The sequence below is a fragment of the Arachis duranensis genome, chromosome 6, assembly GCF_000817695.3.
Source record: "Arachis duranensis cultivar V14167 chromosome 6, aradu.V14167.gnm2.J7QH, whole genome shotgun sequence".
Lineage (NCBI taxonomy): Eukaryota > Viridiplantae > Streptophyta > Magnoliopsida > Fabales > Fabaceae > Arachis > Arachis duranensis.
Window position 1 is genome coordinate 68100285 of NC_029777.3, and position 6806 is coordinate 68107090.

At 29.5% G+C, this 6806-nt stretch overlaps 1 long non-coding RNA gene across 3 annotated transcripts; it reads right to left on the bottom strand.

The window, feature by feature from the left end:
• Positions 1-2429: 2429 nt before the first annotated feature.
• Positions 2430-6524, bottom strand: LOC107493965 (uncharacterized). Of its 3 annotated transcripts, none has more exons than XR_002363879.2 (7): positions 6241-6524; positions 5363-5856; positions 5156-5245; positions 4808-4865; positions 3982-4102; positions 3769-3877; positions 2430-2663 (listed from the first exon to the last, which is right to left on the bottom strand). It is a non-coding gene; the product is annotated as an uncharacterized LOC107493965 (long non-coding RNA). The 3 variants fall into 3 exon arrangements; XR_001593142.3 differs by having other exon boundaries at positions 3769-3880; XR_008010661.1 differs by lacking the exon at positions 5363-5856 and having other exon boundaries at positions 3769-3892.
• Between the last annotated feature and the right edge of the window lie 282 nt (positions 6525-6806).

Consider the following 6806-nt stretch of genomic DNA (forward strand, 5'->3'; position numbering starts at 1 on the left):
AAAAAAATAAGAAGGGAGAAAAAGAAAGAAATTAAAGAATATATATATGTAAAAGAAGATTAAATGATATTTAAACTTTGATATATAAAGTAGAAATTAAAAAAGAAATTTAAGAAAAAATAAATAAATAACTCAGATGCTTATGTATTTACGTACAACCTTATTAAGACATCAAAAAAAATATATTACCTTATTAGTTTTATATTTATTTATAAAAAAAAGAGATAGAGTTCAAATAGTATAATTTTTTTTTAAAATAAAATTTTGAATTTGAATCACACTTCTAACTTTAAAAATAAAAGATTTATTACAACTAGCACATGGTTGATAATTATTTTTAGTGACTTCATTCTCTTATTGTTAATCATATACGTACACTTCACATGTGAAAATTTTTAAGAATAATGAGATTCCAGTTGAAGAGTGTACTTTTAATTGTCCAATTAACCTCTCCCTGAATTGACTATGCTAGTCTGAAATTTGAATAAATTCTGCTTATTTCATATACTTGAAATTAAATAAATATGATCATGCTTATAATAATAAGTGGGAAACGTTCATGATTCCGTGTTGGGATCCACAAAAATATCTTTTGCTTTTCAACATGGGTGTAAAGTGAAAGAGCCTTTGATTAAAAGCAAAACAAAGATATTTATGTTTGTGATGGAAATATCCTTCATCAGAATCAACTATGAAAATGGAATGAATTCACCTGGCAAATAAACACTGGCCTCAGCTATGGATAATATATATATTGAGACCAATGCAATTCAAGATATATGAAATATATATGATGAATCATACTTTTCGATTAAGAAATTAGATATTTTGGATGGCAAACAAATCATTATCTGGCAGATATTTCCGAAGGTACTCTTCATTCATCGAGCTTAAGTTATGTACTTGTTTTTTAAGTACACAAATTTCAACACAAAATGTAGATAAGAAAAGTGTTATTTTTTATCAAAGGCAACACTTTATGGTAAAACGTAATATTTTTTAGGAGTTAACTATACCGCTATTATCTTTGATTTAAGACAACATGTTATTTAGGAGTTAACTATACAGTTAACTGTACAGTTTTTATATAAAAAAGAACTCTTTCCGTGACCATCTTTAAAAAACATTGTCTTTTCTATTAAAAAAAAATCATGTATGAATTGTTTTAGAAGACTTAAATACAACACATTAATAAAATTTTATTACAATATTTTTTATGAGTTGTATTTTTAATATATAAAATAATATTTATCTAAATATTTTTAAGTTATTTTTTTATATATCTAAAATAACACTTGTATAATTTTTTTTCCTTTTTTCATATAACTAAAACAATAATAATCTAAGTTTATTTGGAGTTATTTTTTTTCAATATCTAAAGTAACACTTTATTAAATTTTTTAAGTTGTCTTTTTTTATATCTAAAGCAAATTTCTTTTTTTGCTTTTCTGAAATTTATAGACATTTAAAAGATATATAGCACATACTAACAATATTTAAATATTTAAATTCAATTAAACAATATATAGGAAGAATAAGGTAATATATATTGCATATATATAGAAAGGTGTTTTAATTGCCAATTAAAAAAATTTCAGATATATATACTTGCTAAATTATCAAGTCAAATGATAAATACACATAAGTAAATAAAATATATTTTTTTCATAGGCTTAAAAAAACTATATATTTTCATATGAAATTAAAGATTTTGTACTTCACCATTGTGTCAAAAATTGCCTTTATCTCGTAAAACTTTATCCCACTATAAGCAAGTTACAGTCAAATATAATTAAATAGACAAAAAGACACATTTTCTTAAAAAGTCTCAAAAATAAATTATTGACAATTAATAGGGATAGTAATCTACCAGTACTATACATATATAATAACGTGTTCTAATCACAATACCATTAAAACAACATATACATATGCAAGTGTTTATACCAAGCAATTAGGAAGGAAAGAAATAAACAACATATACGCTACAAGATTTTTATTTATTTGTGACATTTTTTTATTTGTGGAGGTTTATAACCTCCGCCAAATAATGTGGGGATTTCTAAACCTCAAAATTTGAGGTGCCACTAAATCTTTTGTGAAGGTTTTTAAAAACCTCTACAATCTATTCAAGAGGAGGGTTTATATGTATTTAGTGGTAATTTTATATTAGACTTTTGTGGCAATTTTAAATAACTTTTGTAGCAGTTTAACAAATTGATTTTTTAATTTAACAAAAAATAACTATTTTGTAAGATTTTCAAACCTTCACAAATCCTGTAATTATTTATTTATTTTTAATTTCAAATCATTCATTAATCTCATCTCATTTACATACTCTCAAATTAAAAATTTATTTTTTAATATCAAAATTTAAAAACTAAATCTTTTATAACATAATTCCTCAATATAAGACATAACTCTATATATATAAAAAAAAAAAAATTCTCAATGTCAATTAGTTCCAAACATAATTGCATATGATATTGTTTTACATAATTATTAATGTTTTTTTTAAAGTAAAATAAAACAACAACTTCAATATTTCAATACCATCTAATTACATAAAAGTCTCAAATATTTGTTCTCGAATGTCCGTTGCTATCACTAGCTGATCTTCTAGCATCAAAGGGAATAGTAGGCTTGCTTTCAACATCATTAGCCTATATGTAAATGTAACTGGAATTTAATTATAAAACAAATACATATCGAAAAAGATTTAAAGCATACACACAAACTAAGCTCTAAAATTTTGTTCACCAAATCTTCCTGCAACCTCAATAGTATATAATTACACTAAAGGTCCCAATCCTGAATGAAAGACCTTTTAACATTGAATACATTATCAAGTTAATTTATGTTGCTTTAATTATTTTGAGTTTAATTTTAAACTGTGGTCTCCAACTGCAATTGCATCCATATTATCAAAAGCACAATAAAAATTGGTTTAGCACTAGCAGCATTAAAAAGCTTTCAAGATGGAAGCAAAACGGAATAAGGAAGATACCCTAAGTGCAGTTGTAAGATTAAAGCGACCAGAGCTATAAACACCTATTGCAACTTTAGGGAATCCATTGGTATCACAAAAGCATGTCCATAATGATTCTCTATCTTCAGCATCTACATAGTAGAGCTAAAACGCAAATACCATAAAGGTTGAACACATAAAAAACCATTGCATGCTTGCTAGTTACTACAAACTTTTGAAAGAAGAACATCTACATTTTTACTTGTTTAGGTAAGTCTCAGAAGATTCATCTACTAACAACAAAAAGCAGCAAAAACTAAGTAAAAAACCTCTATAAACTAGTAATCACTAAAACAATACACTTCTTACTATATCAAATACAAATGCTTAAATATCATTAATATTAAGTTATCCTTCTAGTGTAGTGACATCAATAAGAGAGTCAAGTACCAATTGTTCTATAAGTAGTTATGATACTAAACTAAACTAAATGTATTGTCAATGGTGGCACTAACGATGGAATGAGTGCTTAATCCAGAGCTAGCTAATAGCAACAACGGCAGCAACTTTGAGCTGAGACTTCATTTATTCTAACAAATACACTACAAGGAGAGTCCAGCAGTGTTTTAGCACATCAAATAAATGCATCTCAGAGAACATGATGATAATCAAAATGTTCAATGTAAAGAATGCAACTAATACATCAGTTACATATTTGGACATGGAGTCCAACTCAAAGTCACAAATAGAAACCTTATGGAACTAAAACATGTAAGGACTAAAGAAAGAAAGCAAGCTACCTCTTCAATAAACTCAAATCAACAAAAGCAGTGCCAGCTTGAACATTAAGGGATCCCTCCTTCTTGAAAGCATCCAAACTAGAAAGATTATATCCTTTAGGAAGTATTCCTACTACATAAGCAACTAGAAAATGGTCAGCTTCATGCTGCATAAATGCTGCCATGGTCACTTCATGGTCATTACGATGATTTTACAGTTAAGTATTACAGTACCTGCAAAGAGAAGATGGCATTTATCTGACTTGAATAACCCTATTGTGGTATTTCAGACTGACGCCATGATCAATTGTATCAAGAACGTAACCAAGCTACCTATGCCTCCACCAAAAGAGACCTGGAATCAATAAATCCAACAAGCACGATTGATAAAATCATTCTGCTATAGGTGTTCATTGCAGCATATGAGTAAACAATAGATGAAGTTGAAGTGATGAACAAAACTTGAGAAATGTATAATAACAGTATAGACTAGAGACGAAGGTATCACTAATAAATAGAATCATTTATAGGAAAATAGAAAACAAATAATCCCTAATAAGTTCTTGCTCTTGATACGGCTTATTTTCGTACACTATATCTTCATTTCCTTGACCCATGTCATATATATCCCTTGGCTTGACAGGCACAACAATACTTCACCCTTTATTTACCATATTATTAATACACTATTTGTGCTTGAGATGCATCAATATAAGGCTCATATTCCTCACGCTCACCCGTGTGAATTAATCTATCGAAATTGACGTAATTGAAATTCCAATGGTATTTTTTATAGCCTCTGTCCCTAGTAGTGTCAACCCATTTGCATTTAAAAAGAACAACAGCAAATCGTCTATGGTAGTTAAGTTTAATTATATCTTCTAACTTGCCATAATATGGCAAAATTTGTTTGTCTCATATTTCTATCAGCAATACTTGCAATGCAGGGTGTGTTAGAGACTAAGATGCACTTTATAGTAATATCCTAATATTAATATCAGAAAAACATTTTTTTCCAACAAAATTCAGATGGCAATGGTCACAAGTAAAATGTGCTTACTTTTAGAGAAGTTTGCAATTTGCAAGATGGCTTCAGCAATCACATGGCCATACCAAAGCTACACAAAAGGCAAATTGGATAAATGATTAGAGACATAAAACATTAGTTAAGGTTTCATAGAAGGTCCAAGTGCAGCAAATTTAATTCTAAAATAACTACAATGATAGCTCTTAGAGGTTGATATAGTATGAAACTCAAAAAACAAATTTGTGATTCAATAAATGGTTTGGACAAAAATACAATAGTTTCCACCTTATGAAACTGGGAACTATTAAACTAAAACCACATAAGCATCAGCAACATTTGTTATATATATTGTTGACTGAAAAAATATACAATTCAGTGTACCTTGAAGATCTCCACAGGCATAAATCAAGAGATGTCGTTCTGCTTGTAAATATTATCCAAGTATCTCATATAAGCTTTTCTGCCTGAAATCTGCTACCATTGTAATGCATTAGTATTTAGCACAAAAATAATTACTAGAAATTATTCAAATTCTAGAAGCTGAATATTCACAATTAAATCAAGATTATGAGAGAACAAGATTAGGACCTTCAAATTGATTGAACTTGATGCTGCTATGAAGGACTCCAACAGAGCGGAGCCGTTGGGGAGTCCAACAAGATTAGGACACTTTTTTATTAACAATGACTTTATTTTTTGCTCCTTTTCTTAATTGGATTTATTTCCCCATGCTTTGCTTAACACTGTGGTATTATATTAATTAATTAACCTCCTTTTGATTAAATCATACCTGCCTTTTTCATTTTCCTTGCACCCAAGTCTTCATCGCTACCCCACCCCATGTGACTCACTCTCTTCCTCATTCCTTCTCTCTTTATTTCACTTTTCCTTTTTTACTATAAAATCATCCAATTTTGCCACTCCTTAGTTACACTATTAATTACACCTTATAATGAACACATTTTATATTAAAGAATTCCAAAATTACACCTTATAATGGAATCTAATATTTCAACAACAAAAAGACTAAATGCCATTTGCAACTAAGAATTGGCTAAGTATTCTTGAGTAGCTAAGAATAACTGCAAGAGAAGTAATAAAGACCAAAATTAAAACATGAAATTGTGGAAAGTATGAACAAGTAAAAGCATGCAAGCATATTCAGACAAGCCATTTCCATTTCCAATTCTATTTCAATTTGCAGGATGCCGCAGAATGGTAAAATTCTATAATCATGAGTCCAGTTAACGTAATAATCAAATGGCAATTGCTTCATTGTCAAAATAAGTATGGTATTAGGCACTGATTTAACACATTTGAATGATTACCCTAAGCTGGTTGCTCAATTGGAACTTTAAAGAAGCAGAGAAATAGAGACAAGTAAAATATGGAGAAGAAGAATATCAGAGAAGAAAATAGATCTAAAATAATGGCTCGATTCAGAAGCTTTCGACCGCAGAAACTACCGCGACAAAGTTGGCGAAAACTGCGGCGACAACGGTGGCGGAAGCTGCATCGGCAACCATAGCTACAGAGCAACCAGATCTGAAACCATAATGTTGATAGAGGAGGTGGCTCGATTCATGAGCTTCTTGCGACAACTGTAGCGGCAACGGCGGCGGAACCAGGCGACTGCAACGGCGGTGAACCGACGAATGTAACGACAGCTACACCGATGGTAGAGAACTTAGGGTTTTGTCGATGGCCATTCTCTTCTCTTTTCTCTACCTCGGTGAGTTTTGAAAACTCAATAGTGCTACGTAGGGTTTTTCTTTTGGGGTTAAGTTTAAATTTAATAAATTAATTATTATCGAAAGTTTTATAAATTGTCATAAATAAATAAAGTGTATTTTGATTTTTGGGAATTTTTAAAAACTTCTACTAAAAAATTCCCTTAATTAAATATAAATCTTGTAGTGATAGATACCAAGTGTTTATAAAAAGAATATTACTAGGTAACCAAAAATATATTAGCCAAAACTCAGTCAAAATATATCTGGGTTAGGACCCAATAGCCCAACTCTCATCAGCA